Genomic DNA, 26253 nt, shown 5'->3' with positions numbered 1-26253 from the left:
TACATTTAAAGAATATAACTGAGAGTGAGTGTCTGATAACAAGGCACATTAATTTTGCCAGAATTTGTATTTAGGAATTCTTGATAGATAACAGCTTAGGGTCATGAGAACCCTGAGTTAAATAAAGACAAACCTTAATGAAAAGGTAGAATGGAGATAAGAGAGAACAAGAGATGAAGCCAAAAATGATCAGAAATTCTAATGAACATCAAATTCTATGGATGCAAATAAATTTATGAACAGAAGAATTTTTAAAAACATGTTTTTCTATAGCTTTTGAACAGAATTAACTTTTAAAATTTCTTGCTATACTCTTGTCTCAAGTTTGATTAAAATCACTTTTTTTTTTCATAGAGTTAAAGGCTATTCTAGGAAAAATGCCTATGGAGGAAAGGAGGATTCAAGTACAATTGCAGATGCAGATCAGTGAAGATAACCACTCAGAAAAACAAAATATGCCATGAACTTTTTCAAGTTATATTACCTCAAGTGCCCCTGGACTGTGCCAGAGTAACCTTGGCAAGATATAGGCACTATGTTGGGGAAAGTCTTTCCTTAATTCAATCCATTGTCCTGTATCCCTTTCTTTGAATCTATGTAGCCATGCTCTTACCCTTTACTTTTGTCACTTTTATCTACTTCTGTCCTATTATAAACCACTCCTTTGTTTTCAATTGAGGACTCTGAAACATCTTTCAGCTCAGACCCATTAATCCTGACTCACTCAGCCTTTTCTATATCAAATTGTGTTTAAGTACCTCCTTTTTACCATGCCTAAAGCAGCTGGTCTTTGTGAAAGATTTATGCAGATATTGCTCCAATGATGCCTATATTCCTACCTGTTCTATTTCTTACCCTCAGTAAAGACTCTCTTATGATTATTTATCCACTAATTTCTTTCCTGAATTCTTTCAAAATAACAAATTCTTTTGAACATCTAACAAATTATTGACTTGGCAAGTCATGAAACTATATAATAGATAAGATCTCAGCTTACCTTACTTCTGACTCCAGGTAAAAGATATCACACCTAATTAACAGATTTCAACTTCTTAAATAATGATAACTGATAGTGATGCAGAATCTCAGGTTCTGCTCTTATGGAATGGGGTCATTATGCATGTCAATTGAGGGAGTTAAGGAGGTACCATTTCAAAATGTGCCAAATTGGTATATTGCTTCTTTCAAGCTGAAATCTCTTGAGGAACTGCAATTTTAGAAAGGGCCACCAGGTTTTTCTTTTCCTATGTTCAACAAGCCACAAGATTCTTTTGGGAGGACTGCCTGAAAATAGCCTTCATCATCAGAAAAACTAGTAATTGGGGCTGCAATGAATCTGAATAAATAAAATGTTGAAGAACTCTTTATCTTCCAAGAACTTCAACACCATCACTCCATATATGTTTTAGGAACATCCTTAGAATTTATCACCCTATTCCAGAGATTTATCTGTCCTGTAATTTCTTCAGAAACTTGTTTTTCTAAAATGTATAAATGCATCAAGCTTTTCTCATTTCTTCAAACTTTACTCTCTTGTTAAGATTCCCATGTACATGTAAAATTATTAAAACACTTATGCTTTTTTTTCTGGTTAATTACATTTTTTATGTGGTCCCGAGGATTGAACCCAGCACACTTTACCACTGGACAATGTCTCTATTCCTTTCATACTTTTAAGTTTTTTAATATTTTAAACTTTGAGAAAATATTCCACTAAGTTGCTGAGACTGGCCTTGAACTTGACATCCTCCTGCATCAGACTTCCAAGTTGCTGGAATTATAGTAGTGCACCATGATACCTGGCTAAATTAGCTGTAGTATTAATTTGATTCCTATATCTAGCCAAAGGGTCTTGCTCTGGTTTGGATGTGAGGTGTCCCCAAAAATCTCATGAATAAGATAAGGCAAGAAGTTTCAGAGAAGAAATTATTGAGTTATAAGGGTCTTCACCCAATCAGTGAATTAATCCCCTGATAGGGATTAACTGAGTGGTAACTGAAGTGGTAAGGAGGAGGGGGAATTGGGAGCATAGCTTTGGAGTATATAGTTGTACCTGGAAAATGGAGAGCTCTCTCTCTCTCTCTCTTTCTGCTTACTGATCATCATATGAGCTGCTTCCCTCTACCACACTCTTCCCCCATGATGTTCAGCCTCAATTTGAGCCCCGAGGAATATGTATATACTTTTTTTTTTTTTTTTGCTAAAAGTCAGATAGTTTGAAAGGGGCAATATGAACTGATTGCCCTTAAGTTTTCCCTTAAGTTTTTATGATAATATATCTTCAAGTTGGGATATGCTTAGTAATTTCAGTAGCTCTAGGCACCAGAAGCCAGAAGCTTCAAATTCTTCCTAGGCATTTTTTTTTTTGTAGTTGTAGATGGACAGTATGCCTTTATTTTATTTTATTTGTTTATTTTTATATGGTTCTAAGAAACTAATCCAGTGCCTCACATATGCTAGGAAAGTGCTATGCCACTGAGCTACATCCTCAGCCCTCATGTGCCTTTTTAAATTTTTTGTCTTCCCTCTTGACCTTGGGCTACTCTAAATATTATTCCTCCAAAAGAGTCTGTGCTTTACTATTCTTTCAGTTAGAATCCACTGTTGTTATATTGGAACTCTGAACACTGAGAGGAGAGGGAACTTTAAATAATTATATCATAAATTAATTATGATAATTCTATAATGATTAAAATCTAAGTATTTCTGTGGGTCAGTATCTTGGGACTGTGACCTTCATAATAGTTTCTCCAGTGGGGCTGTTTTTAATTCAGCACATTACCCCAAACTTTCCTGCATTTTCTCTTTCCTGGCTTCAAGATTCCCAAACTATTTCCTTGAAATTTTGACTCTTGTTGTTTTGTGTGTGTGTGTGTGTGTGTGTGTGTGTGTATAATAAATTAAAATTATTTTAATTTTAATTTTAATTTTATAGTATTTGTAATTATATATAGTGATCCCGTTTACTCTTTACCCAGTTTTCCCCAGTAGTAACAACTTATTTGACTATTTTTCATAAGCACAAGCTGACCTTGATGTTGATGTGGTCCAGATACAGCATATTTCTATCACCACAAGGATACTTTATATTCCCCTTTACCACCATGTTCACTTCATACCAACCCCATCATCCTTAATCCCTAGCAACAGCTGATCTCTATTTTTGTATGCAAATTTTTGTAAAAATAAATGGAATTTTGCAGTAAAATCTCTTTGGGTTGGTGCTTTTCACTATAGAAATTAATTAAACCAAATTGCAGAATATATAAATAATTTCTAACTTTTTATCACTGAGTAATATTTTCTTCCACTGTACAAATGTGCCACTAGCCATTCGTGTATTGAACATATCTCTTTCGCTTCCAGTTTCAGGCTATCTTGAAGAATGTTGGTGAATAATATTGGTTTATAAGTGCTTGAGTGAACATAAGTCTGTCTTCTCTCAGATGAGTGCAAAGGGGTAGAATTTATGGGCACTAGGATTTTAAGTTTTTTGTTTATTCATTTTACTAAGCAATGGTAAAGTTACTTTCTAGAATGGCTGTTCAATTTTTATTTATACTTCTGTCTGAGTGCATTTCTGAATTGATTATTCTGCCTATTCTATAGATCTTTATACCTATCCTTCTCACATATTTCACAGTATTGATTATAATAAATATATGCTGTCTTAAAACAATTTATTCTTCTTTTTAAAAATTTGTATTTTCATTTTGTTCATATTTCCTTTGAGAATTTCCTTTGAAAATTGATTTTTTAATTTTTTGTTTGCTAACTTCACTTAGCATTACCTTCTCTAACTCCATCCATTTATCTGCAAATGCCATGATTTTATTCTCTTTTATTGCTGAGTAAAATTGCATTGTGTGTATATGCCACATTTTTTTATCCATTCATCTATTGAAGAATGTTTGATATAAGGAGGCTGATTCACAGTGAGATAGGGAGAGGGAGCATGGAGGAATAGACGAACTCTAGATAGGGCAGAGGGGTGGGAAGGGAAGATAGGAGGCATGGGGTAATTAATGATGGTTGAATGTGATGATCATTATTATCCAAAGTACATGTATGAAGACGCAAATTGGTGTGAATATGCTATGTATACAACCAGAGATATGAAAAATTGAGTTCTATACATGCAATAAGAATTGTAATGCATTCCGCTATTATATATAATAAATAAATAAGAAAAAAAGAAAGTGGATTTATTGAGAAATGTTGTCTTAAGTTTTGGTTAAGTTTTAGTGTTATTGATTTTACATTTTATTTATTATCATTACAAAATATACTCTGTATTACTTCTACTATTTTAAACTTATTGGACTTGATTTTATCCCAGAAAATCATCTATTTTGGCATATATATCATGGACACTGTGGTTATTAGTTGGTATGTTTAATAGCTATTGATAGGATAATATCTGTAGGTAGTACTGCTGAGTCTTAATATATTTTTCTTGATTTTATATCTAATTGTTTTAGCAACTGAGGACTTTTAAAGCCTCTACGTAGAATTGTGGATTTGTTTTCATTTCTCCTTTCAATTTTTATCAGTTTCTGCCTCATGTATTCTATAACTATGTTTTTTTTTCAGGACATATACATTTAAGATTGCTATGTATTTATAGATTGACTATTTTATCTTTATATGATGTCCTCTGTATCTATTTTCTCTGTTCTAATTTAATTTATTGGATATTAATATAACCACTTTGTTTTCCTTTGAATAGCTTCTGCCTACCAGTTCTTTTCTTCCATCCCTTGACATCTTATTTGCCTTTATCATTATATTTGAAGTGAGTTATTTAGAGGTAGTATATAGTCAAATCATGCTTTTTTATTGTGAATTCAATAATATTTTAATTGACTCTGCTAAATTATTTCTTTTATTTAATTTATTTAGGTCTCTTACCTTTGATGGGATTATTCATGTTTTAGTGCTTAGATCTTCCACTTAATTTTTTTGTTTTTTCATTGAAAGATAATCTTATCCAAGACTCATGATGATAAAATAAAGATATGAGTAGAAACTTGTGAGCCAGTAAACAAATATGTTGGAGAAAATTTTTTAAAAAATGAAAGTTATCATAAAATTTATAAACACTTTGCAAACTTATCACACTCTTAGGGGAGATGACAGGAGCTTCACACAGACCAAACAGCTGAACAAACACCAGGAATGAGTACTGACAAGTGTGAATGGAGTCATTATCTACCTTAAAGAAACATATATGTTATTGAGAGAAATTAATGACATGTTTATATATAAAAAGAATAAATATTATAAAATAGTTACAGAGTTGCAAAGTAGTCTGCAAACTCAGTACAATTTCAAATAAGATTAAGAAATTATAAGAGTAGATGTTGAGGTGCTTATTCTAAAACCCAAAAGGATTGTAATAGTTTAAGTACAGACATGGCATTCTTGGGAGAAAAAAAATAGTGCCTGATATGATAATCTAAAGTAAATAGGATAAAATAATGCTGGGAGAGAGAGAAGTAGAAGGAGAAAGAGGACAAAAGAAAAAAAGAAGAAGAAGAAAGGCCAAAAGGAAATATTTTCCCTTGGAAAAGATAGCCCCCAAACTGACTTACATATATGACTCATGACTTGCGGTCTTATACTGCAATTAGAAAAGGGCAGTCTTTTCACTGCATGATTCTGAATCAGTTGGATATCTACATAGGAAAAAAAATATCTTTGTACATTAAAACAAACCAGAATGAACAAATAATCAATACTGAATAGATTTCAGAACTTGGTGTGAAAGACAAAATAATAAAGATTTTAAAGAAAATTTCAAGTGTATGAAAAATGCTCAATATTACCAATCATGAGGCATGTAAATCAAAATCACAATGAGGTATCATTTTACCACAATGAGAATGGCAATTATAAAAAAAAATCTAGTGAGTATTTGAAGAAAATGGTTCTCATAATTATTATTAACAATAATATAAATTAGTACAACCACTATTGAGAATATTTATGAAATGTCTTCAAAAATCTCAAAAGTATTATATCCTTGGTATCTAACAATTCCACTGCTGAATATGTATCCAAAGGAATTAAATCACTATATAAAGGAAACAACTTCATGGCCATGGTCATTACAGCACTATTTATATACAAGAGGCAAAATATAGAATCTAGTAATATGTACACTGACAAATGAATTGTTAAAAGATGTAATATTTATACATAAGTAAATAATATTTAGCCATAAAAAGGACAAAATCATGAATTCATGTTATTTTCAGTAACATAAATGGAGGACATTATATTAAGGGAAATAAGCCAGGCACGGGACAAATACTACATTCTCACTCATTTATGAAAGCTAAAAAAGTTGATTACATGAAAGTAGAGAACAGAGATTACCAGAGGCTAAAAATGGAAGAAGGGAATGGGTATAAAGTAGATAAGGATTGATGGTCATAAGAGGATTAGAGCTAATATTATATAGCACAATAGGGCAAGTGTCGTCTGTAATATTTATACATTTCAAAATAACTGGAGAATTTAAAGGTTTCCAGTACATAAAAATGATAATATTTGAGGACATGAAAATGGAAATTGCCCTGATTTGATGAATACACATTATACAACACACACACACACACACACACACACGTGTGTGTGTGCATATATATGTGTATATTCATATATATATATATATATATATATATCACCCCATAAACAAGCACAACTATTATGTTAATAAAGTGTAATTAAAAAGAGAAAATAAACCATAAAATCATCTTCAGGATTTTAGAGTAGGAAATTCGTTTTAAAATAGAACACAAAAGTGCTAACCACAAGGAGAAAAAATGCTGAATCAAACTATATTTAGGTGAAGAACTTTTATCAAAATGTTCTATTGGGAAAGTGAAGACAGGCCACAGTGTTTACATCTAAACTAAAATCTTATATCCAGAATAAAATATTCCTACCCATTTAAAAAAATAAAAATAGAGTGAAAGAGCTTAATTTTGAAATCAGCAAAAACCTGAAAAAATACTTTACAAAATAAACTATTTAATAAACATATAAAAAAATACCCACATCTGGTATTTGTTTTATTCAGCTTTTCCTTGCTGCTAAGGACAAGGTAAAAAAGGAAAAGTTTACTTGTGGCTCATAGTTTCAGAGATCTCAGTCCATAGATAGGTGTTCATGTATAGATGAGTCTTCATCATGACTCTTCGTCCCTACACAGACAAATCTGTTGCTGTGGGCCCAGCATGGTGGAAAGGCATGGCAAAGGAAGGTAGCTCAGGACATGGCACCAGGAAGCAGGGGAGAGAGAGGGAGAGATAGCACTCTGCTCACCAGAGACAAAATATATGCTCTAAAGACATACCCCCAGTGACCTCCCTTCTATAGTCACATCCTACCTGCTGACAATTGCCACTCATTTGCCAACTTCTTTTTCTTCCCAGGCACTTCTGTCTGTCCATAGAAGATTTGCTTTCTTGATCTATTCCACAGATACGATTCGATTCTGGAACTTCATTTCACTTCACTTCTGGATTAGGTCCAATCTTTCTTTGGTTCTACATATTCTTCCTTGGTTTATTACCTTCTTCTTCAAATAACTGATAACATTTTTACATTTCTGATTATTGTTATACTTCTGTGTCATTTCAGATTTGGTTGTCACTTATTTTTTTTTTAAATATGCTTTCCAAAAGACTAATCTGAAAGGTTTTTTTGTCTTTTCAATTGGCTAATTAATTAATTAATTAATATATTAAAAATATATTTTTGACCACCGATAAAAAAAAATTGTAGACTTAAAAATATATATGTAACTAACCGTTATATACTTCTAATCATATCCTAGCATGGTTCTGAGCTATTTGTGTATTAACTTATAAAATCATCACAGCGCCACTGAGAGATGCTTACTATCATCTCCATTATAGAAACAGGAACCCAGAGGTGGTGCAAGGGCCAATTAAGCTTTTTTCTCTAAGTGACTAGGAAACTTAGTTGCTCTTGTAAGATTTCTGAAAGGTTTTTCTTGTCTTATCACATTTAATTAACATATGTCTCTGCTTTGAATTATCTTGAAGTTTCTTTCTTGAACTAGACATTTGTCAGATTATGATCACCTGTAGTTTATAGCAGTTTAAGTACATTGTTGACAGTGTTTATCTAGAAATATAAATAAGAGCTAACACATTGTATGTAAAAGGGAAAAATACGTTTATAAGCATTTACGTTTTATAAAATACATGTCAATATTATTAGGGAACAGATAAATGAGGATGATGGGAACACAAGGTTAAGGGAATAATTCTATAAAATAGGCCCACCGTTCTGACTTCCACATGTTTCTTTGCCAAGAAATAATTTACCTGCAGCCCTTCCTGGCCTAAGTGGACAGAATATGTTAGGCCCAAAATAATGTTAATAAGAGGAACCCCAATTACACTGAAGGGAGAGACTTTTGTGACCCAATCTTGAAACTCTCAGAAATAAGGATAATTCCTCCTAACCATAAAATCTGTAACAAGGTATGATTAAAAATCTGATTAGAACTGGTCAGCATGGAGTTAGGTCATCTAGAGTTGCCATGACAGTGGGTACATGAAAGTCTGCTATCTCACTGTCAGTCAAAAGGTGGACCAGAGCAAGATTCTGGAAACTTTGCTGGGATCCCCAATAAAACTGGAGTGCATAAGAGGCACTGCTGTTCCTCTAGGCCTTGAGAAGATCCACTCTGTTCCTTGACAGTGTCCCTTTCCCATTTCCCATTTAAAACTCATTTGGTTACTCTGAGTGACATGTCTGAAATCTTTCTGACTTGATTGCAAGAATTAGTTGTAGAAAGTTCTTCACTGCCACAGTCTTCTGGGAGCCCCCAGCTCTGTAATAATATGTTATTGGAAACTCAGATTAGGAAAGGAAGGGAAACTAGGCAGAACAAAGCCCAGTCTCTCTTTGGAGTTAAGCACTAGGCCCCTTCCTTTTCCTTTGCCTGTCTCAGAGGCCCACTGGTCTGCCTGTAGTGACACCTGCTGGGACAGATCTGGCAGAAGGACTTGCAAATTTGCCTCTGTTCAGCTATTGTTTCTGTGAGGCCCTGAATCAGCAACCCATTCTGATGCTTGGACAACTCAGGTTTGAAAGATGTTCCCCCTCCCTGAGGCAACTGCTTTCCAGTTCATCATTCCTAAGGGAGAATGACCTACATGTCAGAATGACAAAGATTTAGAAATTTAGAGCAGCTTTATTGTAAACCTAAATCCTTAAAAGGGACTCAAACTTCCAAAATTAAATGAAGAGAGAGGTTTTGCAGGAAGTTATTAAAATAATGAATTATTCTGCTGGATTTTGAATTATTTTCAGTCTCACTTAATGGAAAGTTATCACTGAGCAGATTATAGGTGGCAAGCCAATGCTATAGTTTTTGTGGCGGGGGAGGGTGGGTACTGGGGATTCAACTGAAGCTCACACAACCACTGAGCCACATCCCCAGCTCTATTTTGTATTTTATTGAGAGACAGGGTCTCACTGAGTTGCTTAGCACCTTACCGTTGCTGTGGCTGGCTTTGAACTAAGGATCCCCCTGTCTCAGCCTCTCAAGTCACTGGGAATACAAGCGTGGGCCACCATGCCTGGTGCAAACATATATTTCATAGCTAAGAGAATTTGAAGTCTTTTTTTTTTTTTAAATTAAGGCAATGTTAACCAAACAAATGGTATCTTTGTGATTATAAAAATGCTTCATGGCATTTCTCTTTCAATATTGATAGGTTCTTTTATTATATATAAGCATTTTGATGTCAAACCAAACTTTATCATTGTCTTTGTAACTATTTTTTGACTAAAAACTGACTTGAAATTTATAGCTTCCAAGTTTGAAACTTCTTTGTAGTTTCTTTTACCTTCCTTAGAAGCTTTAGGAATTTGTTGTTTTTGCTGTCTGCTTTATTTTTATTTGTTAATTGATACTAAACAAGAAATGGAGCCCCAAATCTACTTATTCAGTTCTTTTGACAATATGCCCTTTCTACCTTCCAGATTTTACTCAATCTTTTAAATGCACATATTTAATTATACAAGTTCTTATAAAGTACTCAAAAAGTGAGATAAAGCAGATAAAATAAAAATCTAAACAACAATTTTATCATAAAATCACTATCCACAAGATTTTGCCAAATTACCTTTAAAAATGGACTTTAGCATGAACTAGTTATATTTCAATGCTATAATCTCTTTGTATCAATACACTTTTGTCATTATTTTTCTAAACATAATTTTTATTTGTGAACAATACTAAATTTTATAAACTTGCTGTAATTAAATACTTACCTTGTCAGCATTTGACTGTTTTCAACTATTTAGTATTCTAGTAATTATTTTTCTAATACTAGTAATGATAGAATGTTATTATTGTCATAAACACATTGTTAGAATAATATCTTATTGCTCATTTAACCTAATTCCATTCTTCATGAACAATTATGTTGGGCACATAGAATATAATTGCTTCTGTTTCAACACTTGCCTTCTCTGGTAGGAATAGCTCTCAGATTGGAGTACAGGGAGAAGTTATCGATTGAGATGATACAAAATTCAGAAAGAAACTGTTTTTCTCTTCACTCGGTGTTTTATAATACAATAAGTAAAGTGACAATTTTTTTATTGGTTTTATTATTATTTTTAAATACATGAAAACAGTGGAATGCATTACAATCCTTATTACACATATGGAACACAATTTTTCGTATCTCTGTATATAAAGTATTTTCATGCCAATTTATGCCATTATACATGTACTTTTTTGCATTACAATTCTTAATACACATATATAACACAATTTTTCATATCTCTGTTTGTATATAAGTTATGGTGACACCCAATTCAAATCTTCATACATGTACTAAGGGGATTAGCAAGCATGGTGGAATGTGATCATTATACAAAGTAAAGTGATAAATTAAGGCAAGAATTTGTGTATTAAATGTAAAAGTATCTGAAACATTTTGTTCATGGCTTGATAGTCTATCCTTGTCTGTCTGCTAGCGAGAAATATTTTTCTTTCTTTCTTTCTTTTTTCAGGGAGAGTGGAGGGCAAGAAAACAAAAATAAAATTTTAGAAGTACAAGGAATTATTTTGTAATCCAAGTCCAATAATTCTGGACGAAAAAGAACAATAAGTTTCTTCATTACGGAAACTGTTCTGGGTGCTGGGGTTGTGGCTCAGTGGTAGAGCCTCGCCTACCATGTGCAAGGTGCTGGGTTCAATCCTCAGCACCACATATAAGTAAATAAATAAATAAATAAATGTAGGTACTGTCCTGAATGTCTCCATGACACTGGAGGTAAGGAATTTCTCCTTCACCTCCTTCTTCTTTCTCCTCCTTCTTTTTCTATTTTCAATTATATCTACTCCAAACATATTTTTTGCCAAGGTCAAAGAGAAATTCATTGTGACAACTTTAAGCAAAAACTTGAATTCTTGAAGTTTGAGAAGCACTTCTCAAATATTGGGAAAAATTCCCACTTCAAAACCAATATTTCTCTCATTTTTCTCCTTTATTCATGATCTCATGGCATACTTTCCTTTACAATACTGTGCATTGTTTTTGTTTGTTTAGTATCCCCAAATCCTTTGTGGAACGTGAATTGGTCTTGTTCTTATTTTAAAGTATCCCTGACTTCAACTTGTCACTTGTGGGAGGCCGACATAGCATGTGAACAGCGTTTGCTTCCCTTCCTGATCATTGTGGCACTCTTGGTCACCCAGTGATCTGGTTGCTTAAGTAATGGAAGACTGTAGCCCTGATCTTGAGGGTAGAGAAGATGCAAATATGTCTTCGTGCTTGGGCACGCCTTTCTACATCCCCAGGGATTGAGCTACACTTACCTGTTCCTTTGTTCCCCTTGCCCTGTTTGGGATAGAATGTTTCTTGGAAACACCCTTTATGTATCTCCTTCTCTTACTGTGCCCTTGGGTGTGGCTTTCCTAGATGTCAGTCAATCTGCTAACAGCAGAAATCATGAAGTTAGACTCAGCCCCTTGAAAGTTGACCCCTTGTCTTATTTGTGTGGTGAGCCGTTCCTGTGGACTGTGGTCGCCATTACATGATGGCGCTGGCTCCGCTGTGGTCTGTGAAGGACAACTCCATATCAGAGAGAGTTGGCGTATTGTCAACTCCTTATCAGAGAAAGTTGGCGTGTTGTTTTCTAACACCCTGTGAGAAGGGTTCACTTGGCAGCTTCGCATTGGGGTTCGCGGTGCTTTATTAAGGCTGGGAGGGGCATCCGATGAGGATTAGAAGAATTATTAGAAGAATGTCAAGGGCCTGAATAAACTGCTGAAAGAAGATTCCTACGCGTCTTCCTTGCGGGCAAGGGGGTCGTGACACATTTGAATGTCTTCTTCTCAATAAAAGGGATCAGCACAGGCTCTCTCTTTCTAGGGATACTTAATGTCAGAGGAACCATTATAGCACTCCCAAAGGAAAAGGTATTTCTGTCTCTTGTGTGGTTATTTCATGAAACCCAGTTATTTCAGTTCCCTAGAGTGACCCCTCAGTGTTTCAGTCACGTGGAACACGACAGTCACCTGGCCCCTAGTCTTGCCTTCAATTTTCACTTCTAACTGGTCCATTGATAATATCATAACCTACAGTCATTACTCCATGCATTGAGCTGGCAGAATCACATCTTGGAATATATATATTTTCACTTCTTCTAGCTCCAACTTGGCCAAGTAACTAATTGTACATTCCTTCCATTTTCCTTCCATTTACCTAAGTGTCTGCTACCTGAAACCCATTTCTTGTTGTACTACAAAGCAAAAAAAAAAAAAAAATGACTGGCTCAAATTCTATAATTTTTAGTTCACCATATAGATTAAAAGTAGAGATGTTCTATGACTGCATTAAAATATTTTGTTGCTTAGAATCAATGACTAGACTTGTCAAAAGCCAAATGAGAATTGATTCTATTGCTTGTTAAAAATAACACTTTAGTTGAATTTAAGACCTACCCAGGTTAATTTATGTGAAAAATTTTGGCATAATAGGGCAGCTATTTAACATGAGCAACTTTGAGGAGGTAGGTGTAGAGGAGAATTTGAGTGACTCGGGTTCTCCTAACCCTTAAGCTGTTGAGCGTATTTGATTTTGTTTCTGTTTTGCTCAATGTCTCTGTTGTAATCTTTCCTTTTGGAAATATCTTACAAAGGGAAGTCAGTTTTATCCTATAACACTCTTACCATTTTTTTCACTATTCTTATGACTCCATGTATATCATGGAATAGAAAATTTTTGTTGTGAAATAAAATGTTGATAGTTTGTATCAACAGTATCTGAAAATTGTGTGGAAATTAATGCTGTTTCTTATAGGCTAAGGAAGGGAAAACATACTTTTAGATTTGGTTAAATAATTGACATAATCCAGGCATAAGAGATTTCAATTTTTCTTAGGCAACGGTGAGAAAGAGAAAGGTATTTTTCATTATTTCTCATTATTTGCAAGGTAAACTAATAATTTTACACATTAGTGACTTACTCTAGATTAAATCTATACACTTAGATTTCCTTAATGTATTTTGACACTCAAAATATTAGATACAGAAATATTAAAATGAATTTATCATATGTAATCTTTTTATCCACACATGGTTCATATAAAAGATAAAAGTAATAACAATGTGGCCTGGAAATGTAATTCCTTTGTTAAGGTCTTAGGAATTAGATTGGTAAGGAAATGTCCAAAAGCTTTCAAAAGTGCATTAGTGGCTATTTTTGAACATGCTTATGGAAAAGTTTAACCAGTGATTTCAGTGGTCATAGATGAATAGGTGACAGAGGCTAATCAAAAGAATGTTAGGAATGGTTAATATAAAAGGCTAAAGGGCCAACATCACAGTAACATTTTTCTCATCTACAGAACTATTTGATGAATTTTGATCAATCATTTGATTCAATACCATTCATGGTCTAATTGGGAAAACAAGCATCATTGGAAATATTTATAGTTTATATTTACAATAGAGAAATTTTAATTCAAGGACTTGGTTATAAAGTAATAGAGTTTCTAGGAGGCAATCCAGAGATTACCCAAAAACAAATGTCAAGAGTTAACTACTATCAACTAAAGTTTACCTCAAAATAGATTTAAGGGAATACCTCCCCATGTAATAATTATTTCTTCAATGCTAAACTATACATATAGACATGATTTCCTCAGGAACTATCAGAATACACAAACTAAAACTCAAGTAAAACTAAAACTTTCTACTAAATATTGTAGAACAGGTTCAGTAATATGGTGATCCCCTATAACCATTAAATCAACATCAATACTACTGGAGTTAGGACACATAACATACTCAGGTTGATGGTTGTCTCATGGTCTGAGTGCAACAAATGTAATTTGTTGTTATCTTTGCCATTATTATTACTTTTATCTTTGAAAGAGTTACAGAAAATATTATCAGCATTAACTATATAAAACAATGTATAAGTGGTGATTTTTCTCATATTCCTAATTAAGTTTCTAGCTTCATTAATAAGGATTGGATATTAGAAAATTATAGTCATAGTGAGCTTAATGAGACAAATGAAAAATTCAGATGTAGTCTTTGGTACCTGCTAAGAATCTAGGCAGATTATTTTTCTATATATTTAATTTTGTATTTAAATATTATCTTTACCAGTAAAGGTATAACCACTCTTTTCTGTATTACAATTTTTTTCTCAACATCCCTGGCCATCTCTTCAGCCCAGATTATATAACTTGGGAATATTTACAGGGATGGTATCATGCCCATTATCTCTGGAAAAAAGTGACAATTACTTTAGATATCTTGCAAAGACATATTGGAGAATGATAATTTTTTCACATTTATATTAAGTCTAACAATCCAAAATATGGATATTTGGTCATAAAACTTTCAAAGGGAGGGAGGTACGCTAAGAGGAACACTTTGTGATCAATTTTAAATTTTTAGAGGTGAACTGTAATGTATTTGGATTTGTAGTCCAATTCATGTACAGAATTCAAGATAGATATTTGGTATCAATGGGACACAGAAATATAAAATTTTAAGGTATAAAATCCTTAATACATGTAGATCTGCAGTTTTTCTTTAGTGGAATCCATTGTTTCAGATACTGTGTAGATAGAATTTCTGTATGGAGCCAGTGGCAAGTCCTCCAAGGAGAAACACAGTGAAAGTTACCTCATTTGGAACAAAAGGCCTCACAAGAACAATTAGAGGGGAGAAAGTTTCTTTTAGGACTCATAGTTTCAGAGGTCTTAATCCATTGACAACTGACTCTATTTTTGGTGGTGGTGGGGGGTGACAAAGAAGAGTATGGAGGAAGAAAGGGGCCCAGGACATGGCAGGAAGCAGAGAGATAAGATATATATTCCAAAAGCAAGTTACCCCAAGACCCACATCCTCTAGCCATAACCTACATGCCCACAGTTACCATCAAGTAATCTCTATCAGGGGATTAATGCACTGATTAGGTTAAAAATTTCTTATAGCCCAATCATTTTGCTTCTGTTTTCTTGCATTGTCTCCCACGTGATCCTTGGGAAACACCTCACATCCAAATCATAACAAGGCCTTTTGTAAAAATTATTCTATTTTTGAGGAACAATGAATGTGACACTTGAATACTGAGAAGAAATGGCTTACAATATAATAGATGTAGCTCATCATGAACTAAGCAAATTAAATGCAAAGCAGTCTTCCATTATCATGCAGAAACTGTGTATATAGTGCTTTCCTGATCAGTTCCAGAGGCATAATGTAATGAGAAGGTTACTTACATTTTCAACATGCCTCTATTTGAGGACTCCCCCCACATCTCTCCATATAAATTAATGATTCATGAAGATTTGCCTATGAGTAGAAGAGGAAAACAATCTGACTCACAGATAGCGCTTTATATTACATGTTTTTCTTCTGCAAATATATTTTGCAATATTCTGTCACTACTCAAGGGTGAGCCTTTTGGACAGGAAAGAAATTTTTCAAGTGGGTAAAGATGGTAGAATTTCATTTGTTATTTTCTATAAATTATCTCTACCAATAAATGTGGAAGACCTTCTGGTTTGATCTATTAGAGATTTGGAGTGATCAAAACATTATCAGTAGGCAGAGCAGTAATGCATCATGGGAATGAGGCTAATGAAGTTATAATATTCATGTACTTACCCCATATTCTACAACTACTGCAAGAAAGGTGTTTTGCCATGATAGCTAAATTTCAGGTAAATGTCAATCACGTTCACGACAATCATTTATCTCATGGTTGGTATTTATCTTTTTTATCTGGAAATTGTAGTCATCAAAATGCTACTTTAAGTATATTATCTTGTTAATAGAATTATTTATAATCTCACTGTTCTCTCATCCTATTCTGGGTTGCATTGTATCCTCAAACAGATATGTGAAAACCCTAGTCCCCAATTCCTGCAAAAGAACTTTATTTGGAACTATGCTCTTTGAATATATAATTAAAATGAAATTTAAACAAAATCATGCATAATTTGATACAACTAGAATCTTTATAAGAAGGGGAGTAGAGACTCAGTCATATGAAGGGAGAGCCATATTCGTATGGAGGCAGAGAACAGAATGTTGTATCTACCAGGCAGGTAATGCCAAGAATTGCTAGAAACTACATGGTTTCTGGTCACATGATGATAAAATCAATTAATAGCACGTTTCTAAAAAAGTACACAAATGCAATAACAACAACCAGAAATCAACTTTTCTTCCGTGTTTTCTTTTTTCTTTAAATAACTATCAACTCTCTTCTCATCTTATTTTAAAATCTTTAGCACACTGCAATTTTGCTTCAATAACTAGTAATCTTTCTGAGTGCTATTATTGAAATTATGAATGAATTCTCTGTGATCCACAGAACTTTCATGTGAGTTTCTTAATTGACATTTTGCCCTTCTTTACACTGTTTTTCTTAAATTTCTTTCTGCTTTGACTTCCTTAAGCCAACTATTTTCTGGATCCATGTTTTGTCTTTAACAACTTCCTTGCTGAATTCTATTTTTATTTCCCCTGTGTCAATACTGACCCTAATAAGTATTTCTTATCCTATTATTCTGTACCAATGTTTCCTAAACTGAGAATGATTTTCATGTAATGTGCTCATGAAATATAATTATTTGATAAGTTTGGGATATTATGTATGTCACATACCTGTCAAAATACACATAAGTGACTCCAAAAAACTTTTCATTCAAAAAAACTTATTGACTTTCTTTAATGAAAGTTGCCAAAACTTTTTGAGCATGGCATCTTTGTGTATTTGTGTGTGTGTGTGTGTGTGTGTGTGTAAGTTCCACAGTACTTTGTGAAACAATGCTCTTGCATTAGTCAGTTTTGTGTCTCTTACCAAAATACCTGACAATATCAACTTAAAGGAGGATAAGGTTATTTGGGGCTCCCATTTTCAGAGGTTTAGTCAAAGGTCAGCCAACTGAGTCAAAACACCATGGTAGATGGTGCTGGTGAAAGAATGCTGCTCACCACATGAAAATTTGGAAGCAAAGAGAGAAAGGAGAAGGGGTCACTCTGAAGATAAACCCTTCTCAGCCATACTCCTAGTAACCACCTCCTTTAGCCAGGCCTTGCCTGCCTATAATTATCACCAAGTTGTCCATTCAAACTGATACAGACTGATAAAATTTAAAGAAAACAACTTTTATTTTCATCATTATGTTTGTAATTATTATATCTGATTCAAACCATTATTTCAAATTTTTATGCCAAAAATGACCTTCAATTAAAATGCATCCCTACATTTAATTTTTTAAAAATTCTATGAAAGCTGTCATATAACATTCAAAATTTAATATTTAGAGAAATTAAATACTGAAGTTTATTTTTGTCATTTTTAAATACTTCTTTTTCTTTTTTCCCATGATATGGCTGTGGCCCATTACTTCTGTTGAACATAGTAGAATATGAATGTTGGTTCAGTCTCTCTACTGGATTTCTTTATAAAAGTTGTCTTAGAATTGAACAAATATACTAGTTTCAGCTTATCTCCTTTGTCTTTTATTAAAAGTTATAAATCTTTTTTTTCTTTCACATCCAAAAAACCATAGAAGGACAAATTTTGTATTTGTACTTTTTTTCTTTTATGAAGAAGAAAACAAATAGCTAACTATTTGAAATTGAGAACCTGTTTCCTGAAGGATTAAGTCACTTTTGTTGAAACTTGCACATGGATGGGTGGCATGGTAACTTTAAAAGACCTGGCACATACTCTTTCATCAGGAACAATTTTTCTTCCACCTGCCTCTTTAGTTTTGTTTTAGCAGGTGTGAGTGGTTTGGAGTTTATTGAAAACAGAATGAGTTACAAAAGCCCCCCCATCCCCCCACCCCACCTTTGAAATTGAATTTGCCTTTGAATCAACCTTACATTATGGATTTGATTATTGGTCAAAACATTCAGGGAGAGAACATCTCCATTTTTTTGTATACAAGGATCTCTCAATAATAATGAACAAAAAAGCTTGATTAAATAGGAAACATTTAATTTGCCTTGTTCTTTAACAGTTTTCAGATTCAATTCAGGTCATTTTAGAGGTTTTATGTTTGCTTTCAGCTTTATTTTTGGTCTGGTCTTCATACAATAGGCCTTTAAATGATGAATTACTATTTATATTCCATTGTTATCAATTCATATATGTATATGTGTGTGTATTTACATATGATATGCCTATACATACACCATATATGTTAGTATATGTACATATGCATATTTGTGCATGTGTGCACATACATAAATATAATGTTAGCATTTCTTTTTGATTCTATTCAACTTAACAATGACCCTATTGTGTTTTTTTTGTTATTGTTGTTCTTAATGATAAACCTACTCATATAAATAAACTTATACTCAGTAAAATTCTTTAAGGAAATTGCACTGAAATTGAATGTAGGCTTTACTTTTTTAAAGGTCAGAATAAAATTACTTAATCTTTTCAGAATATCATTCTTAAAACATTCAGGTTCCATATCTTAAAAAATATCACAGAAGATAGAAATGAAATGGATCTTTATAAATTACAAATTTTTAATTTCTTTTACTATTTCTTAAATTAGAATTAATATTTTTTACCTCGGGTATTTTTAATTCTCTCTTTGAAGAATCTCAGCACTATTCACAACAGCTAAGATACAAAATTAATGCCCATCAACTCAGGGCTGGATGAAGAAAATGGGGTTACATAAATACAATGGAACACTGTTCACCAATACATTGCAGTAACATGGACTTTGAAATCATAATATTAAGTGAAATAATCCAGGCACAAAAAGACTAACTATACATGATTTCACTCATGTGGAATCTAAAAATATTGACTTCATAGAAATAATAGTAGAATAGTGATTATCAGCATCTAGGGAGGAGAGAAGTGAATGGGATGAGGAGGTATTGGTTAATTGTACACAGCTAGAGAGAAGAAATAAGTTATGGAGTACTATTCCACAGAAAGGTAATTACGGCTCACAACATTGTATAAATAAAATAGCTAGAAGAGAGGGTTCTTATACAAAGAAATGTTCTTATACAAAGACATGAAAAATATTTGAGACGATTATAATTTAAATTGTCTAAGATGATCATAAATAATGTATACATATACCAAAATATTACAGTGTACTTCATAAATATATACTATTATCTGACAAATCATTAATTAAAAATAAATATTCAAAATTTTGAGTGCTAAAAAAGTAACCTTTAAACATCTTACATATTAAAATAGTTTATTTTTTACAATATTCTCATGGATATAAAAGTACCACTAATAAACCAATACGATAAGCCTACTTAAATAAATTTACAGAACATTTTTTTAAATACCTGAATATAAAGGAAATCATTTAATAAAATGCCTAAAAGGTTAGTTTTGAAGGAGATCTTCCAGGCATAAAGCTCTATGTTGTAGAGTGAATGGAGATCATACTTATTTAAAAGAGTTTATTTCTTTTACCTTTATTTATCTGAGTTTAGATTTTAAATTATTATACTCATGAAAAGTATTTATCACAATGCCTATAAGACAGAAAATTTAGCTATTATTTATGATACCTCACCAGTGCTCAAAATTAAACTTCTGAAATCTAGAATTAATTTCTTGACTTCAACTAATTGTAGCAATAAAATGTTGAAATATTTTCCCGGCAAAAATACATGTAGAGAGACTTACAGAGAGAGACTTGTACAGAACAGTAATCCAGTAAATCACACCACTTGTTACTGGGTGGTGCCTGTCAATCTAAGAATTTGGAAATATTCAAAATGAATTAGGAAAGTTTTTTATAGTTAAGAAAATGATTACAATCTCAGAACGAAAAACTGGGTTTAAATTATAAGAGTTTATAAACAAGACAGTTGTAGGAGATACAAGGTAGAAAAGAGGCATTGATTTATTTAACTTGTAATCTTCCATGACAGTTTCTTATGAACTTATTTCACTCAAATCTTATCATTGAAAAGAGAAAAAAAATTATTTTATAAAATGTCATCAAAGTGATAAATGTCTCAGCCCATCCACAAAAAGGAAAATAAGAAGTATAATAAATTTTAAAAAGACAGAAAGTAATCATCTCAAATTAAGAAAATATAAAAAAAACTCGAACTATAATCCACATTTACAAAATATCGACTCTTGGATTGTCAATATATGTTATGTGTTATGTGGTTAAAAATGCCTCAGAATGTGCAGAAATAAGTAAATTACAATAATCAATAGGGTGAGTATGAATAAATAAACTAGAAAATGATGAGAATAGGAATGGATTTAAAATTAGAAAAAAGGAAAAAGTTTTAATAGAATAAAATATGTAATTTTAAAAGTAAGCATTTTTTTAACTAAAGATCTTCATTTAAATATAAAAATAACAAACCTTATATAAGCAGAACAAGAAAAATATTTTTGGTTCTTAATATGTTTCATGAGAAGTAAATAAGTATGATCAGATTATAAAGAATAAGTAGCTAAATAATTTTTATAAAAATCTAACTTTGTATCTAATATATATATATATATATATATATATGTTGTTTGTTTTGTTTTTTTTTAAATATTCTCAGAAGACACACAGTGGGAATCTGACAAAGACATCATCCAGAATATATAAAAAATTCTGAAAATTGTAGGAAGAAGGCAGTCTAATGACAAGTTGGGGAAGAAATTTGAATAGATATATGAATTACACATAAACTCTGAAAAGATGCTAGCATTTTTGATCATCAAGGACTGAAGCCTAAAATAATAATGCATTACCATTATACATAGTTATAATGAACACACAAAGGAAATGACAATAGCTAATGCTTAAGGAGACTTTGAACACTGAATTCTCATGTACTGATGGTATGAAGTGATATGATCAATTTTGATAACAGTTTGGAAGACTTTTAAATAAATGTAAATAACTACTTATCATTTGACTTAGGGTATTCAATTCTTTAAATATTTAAGAGAAATAAAAGCATGTTCATATAGCTGATATAGCTTCTTTACTTTTGAGCCAAGAACTGAAATAATTTTCAAATTTCTATCAACTGGTTCATGGATAAATATACTGTGGTATTTTTCTATAATTAAGTAAAACAAAAACAACTACTGGGTTTTGCAAATAGGGGAAAATATCTAAAACTATACTGAGAAAATGATAAAAAAGTCTACATATCATACAATTTTATTCTTATGAAATGCTGTCAGTTGAAATTTATGGTGACAGATTGCAGATTAATGTTTGTTTGGGGCCAGAGGCTTGGGAAAAAAACTACTGAAAATGAATATTAAAAAATTGAAGGTAATAAACATCTTTAATACCTTTGAATATAATGATACAGAAATGCATAATTATTATGCTTAATTAGAATTTGTTTTGTACTCAGATTAAGATTTACTTAAGCTAATTTTTAAATTTTCATTTCAAAAAATTAACTTGCATTCAATCCATGATAGTTTTGCACAAGTTCAAAAATTCTGAAATTTCAGTCATGTGAATCTGATTTATTCCTTAATTTAAAAATTGTGTACTTGTGAACTTAAAGGGAGGTGGTCTGTACATGTAAAGAGGACGTGAACTGAAATATCCTTGATCCCCTTCCAAAATCTGGGTAAAAGACTCTATTATGGGGAAATGATTCAATAGTTTTGTTTCATTGTGTTGAGTGAAACTCTTTTTATGTTATGAAAATAGTATTTTTTAACTGGAGATTTCTAGCTTTCAGAAAAGATGTACTCAAATTGTGATTAACCAATGGATTAAGAAAGCAGAAGCAAATCCAAAACATGTGCCTCCTGATGACAAATGATATAGGTTTTGTCACTATTGGGGAAGACAATTAATTGGTATTGTTTCAAATCTAATTTTATATTTTTACTCTTAATTAGGAAGCTGTTTATAATTTTCAAATCATTTTAGGAACTTCTTTTCTTTTCAAATGAGCCCTCCAGCAACCTTATGAGAGAATAAGAGATAGAGTTATTATTCCCCTTTTTACAACTGAGTAAGCAGAGTCCAGTTAAATTGTTGAGCTCACATTGGTACTCAATTTCATGTCATCAGTCTTTGATACTCTAGGCTCTTCCTACTCTGCTCATCAATTTAGAAAAGCATTTACTAAAGTATATAATATTAAAAATCCCTCTGCTTGAAAACAGAAATAACGAGAATTATGTAAAATGTATATCACCAAGTTTAGAAATGAGCTTATAACGAATTGCAATGTTTATTTCCCTTTATTATTATTGATTAATAAAATGCAGAAGAGGCACTTTTATTTCTAATTATTTAAAAAGAGAAATGTGAAGGCATAACATTTTATTTTAGTTACTGTCATAAAATTTCCAGCTGATAAATCTACAGGATAGTGATTTCAGCTTCTATCTATAGGAAGCTTTCTGACAACTCTACAGGGAATATGAAGTAACACTGTATTTACATAGGACAGTCATTCAGGCATAATTCCAAGATTTACTAAAGAAAACTGCTCAAATATTCTCAAAAGCCATGTTATAGTACTTTGGGAAGCAAAATAATGCTGCAATATATTTTCATATTGTATTGACTCAAGCAACATTATCAAAAAGTTGTGTTGTTTCCACATGTGTCAAGCTATATTTTATTAGGTGTAATGCATAAAATTTCTGAAATAATGCATATCTAGCAAATGTTTTAAATATTGCATAAAGACTCTGTTTCTTATAGTCAAAAGAAAACGAGCCAAAATGCAGTTATCCAAGAAAATCTGAAATGATTTTTAAGTGAATCCAACCTCATGGATTTGGTTTTTCTTACCAAATCAACTTATCCAAGGAAATCCGAAATAAAAATTACTAAATTCAACCTCATGGATTTTTTTACTTAGTATATTGAATATGTCACCTTATATTTTTCTTACCCTGACCTACCAACTTTTAATTAAATAACCAGATAAGATTTCATCTAATAGAATTACCTTTGCTTCATATTAATGCTTTGTTCTACTATATATCACCTGCCCTTGTTTCCATTGTATGCAAGTCTACAAAGAAGTGTGCTGTAACTCAAGTATAAGCATAAAATTCTCCCATTGTTATAAATCAAATTAGTTTAACACATGATTGAGTTAAAGGTGGCCCCAGCTTTCTAATGACTCTGGTCCCTGCTGAAAATTGCTAGGTTGCTCTTTTTTCCTATCACCTTAACTAGATTCTGAGGCCATCATAAATCCAGAGCAATGACAACTTAAGCAACCATGGTTTTCTTATGTAAATTAACTGGCCAGATGTACTTAATAGAGCCAAACTTTGCTTTTATATACAAGGGCATTTTAATTGAGGCATTCTTTTTTCCTCTAGTTTGCAGGTATTGAATTTCTTCACAGTTCTTTATAGTCATCCATATGGTGTTCATTTTAACTCCTGAATTATTTCATTCTTTTTCTTGGTTTCCCAATGAAAATAGATGGAGGAAAAATAAATGAACCTACATATTATAATCCTAAAATTCTACTATTGTGGACTATTATAGTCATTTAATTTCGGTGTTCATTGAACCATATTTCCCTTCAATAGTAGGACAGTAAAGATCTTCTTTTTTTCACAACAGGTGAATAGTGCAAAATACAAAAAAAAATTGTCAATGTATACAGCTCGAGTAAGCATGCATCTAAGGGGAAATTATTCTCCAATATAAACAAGTCATATAGAAAAGAGGTAGCACAGAGAATACAACTTGAAACACAGAAATATATTCAATTAATTGAATAATAATATTTGATAAAAGTATCTTTTATGAAAATGAGTATTTTATGCTTAAACAGGTATAACTTAAATTACTCTTGTAGTCTCCTGATACAAATTTTTTACAGCTGTGCTTAATAAACTGAAGAATTGGAAATAAGAAGAAACACTTTAATTAATGATCTCTTCCTGAAAAGCATATTTACAAAGTTCCTTTTACTTCTTTTTGTCTTTTTTTCTTCTTCTATTTTTGCAGTATCTAGAATCCAATTCAGGGATTGCCTTGTGCTAGGCAAGCACTTAATGACTGAGCTTCATCCACAGGCCTTTTTTTCCTCTTCAAAATAAGTCTTAGTTGCCTGCTTTAATTCTTTCATTGATAATTTCATCAAAATACTTAAGAGAAATTTAAGATATAACCTATATAGGTATATCTTTAGCTTAAAGCAATAGAGGATTATAGTTTTTACCGTGGCACATTTAAAGGTAAGAAAAATGATTCTAGGTAATAAACAGCAAAACATTTATTTTAGTCATGCAAATTTTTATAAAAGATATTTGTTGATACAGTTCTTTAAGATTTTTTTGAACTTTGAAAAAACAATTTCCTTTATTAATTGACTATAATACCAGATTTCATCAACATCTGATCAAAAAAACAGAAATTATCATAATTGTAAACAGTTTATATGAATAAATAAATACTATGTTTAGTTTTACTTCTTTTGAATTATACCACTTTGACACATATAAAGAATATATGTAGAATTAGACTAATACTTTTTACTTGGGGAAAATAATAATAATATATTGATTATAATAATGAAATTACATTAAGCTCTCACTATGTGCTACACACAGTTCCTTGGACAAAAGTTAAAGTCTTATAGCTAGACATGGCCATTCATCCAGAAATTAAATGACTTGATAATTACTAGAGAAGAGTTAATATACACATGTTCAAAACTGACCTTTCTTTTATTCCTAAGTGTTTGAAAGCATTAGATTTACAGATCCTGTTAACATGTAAAAAGAAACATTTCAAGAAATTACCTTTAACTACTTAGATTCTTTCAAAACTTACCTCTTAGGTTTTGAGATAGAAAAATTTTACACAGATGATTTTCATGAAGTGTCTTTTGTGTCATTTTGAAATGATAGTTTTATAATCAATGCATGCATGTGTGTTCTCTGTGTAAAATATAGTGTGTGCATGTGTTTATTTGTTTCTTTAGCTATATCATTGATGAGAAATCAGTTTCTGAAAATGCGATGGAGATGGGGTCCCCTCTTGGCTACATTGTGCATATTAGGGAGGCATGGAGAAAGTCATCATTATAATCTAATGATCATTACATAATTTCTTGTCATAGTCCCAGGATGAAAATTTTCCTTAACACCAAGACTTGTTCCAATAAGTACCATTTTATTATAATAATATTTTCCCATGATAAATTGATTTGAACATACTGTTCTTTTCTTGTAACATCTGCAAAATTTTTGTTTCTATGCTATGAAAACCTTAGATTTATTTTCAATAATTCGATGTAGAAAAATGGAGCTAGAGTAAAACAAAGGAAGCAGCACAGGAGAGATGAGGAGGATCCCAGAATGTAACATTTAGACAGTAAGGAAGACTAGCTGAGGGAATCGCCAGGGCACTGCTTTTCTTCTGTCTGATGGGTAGAATTGCTGAAAGATAGGCAAGTGCCTCTGATGGATTTGGAGCATAGTCTAGTTTTGTTCTTTTTTTCGAATGAATCTAATAATCTATTGAATGCCCAATGACTTTCTATTCTGAGGAGGAAGGCTGGGAAAATTCTGTGGTAAGTTGAGATGTTTTGAGTGTGATTAAGTTTCTCCATGACAGTCATGTAATTTTGAGTCACAAAATCAGAAAGGATGAAAGATATTTTCATTAAGATAAAGAATGACCACTGTAGTTGGTGACACACACCTGTAGCTCAGCTACTTGGGATGCTAAGGATGC

The sequence above is a fragment of the Ictidomys tridecemlineatus genome, chromosome 10 (assembly GCF_052094955.1).
Source record: "Ictidomys tridecemlineatus isolate mIctTri1 chromosome 10, mIctTri1.hap1, whole genome shotgun sequence".
In the NCBI taxonomy this organism is placed as follows: domain Eukaryota; kingdom Metazoa; phylum Chordata; class Mammalia; order Rodentia; family Sciuridae; genus Ictidomys; species Ictidomys tridecemlineatus.
This window is presented reverse-complemented; position numbering follows the sequence as displayed.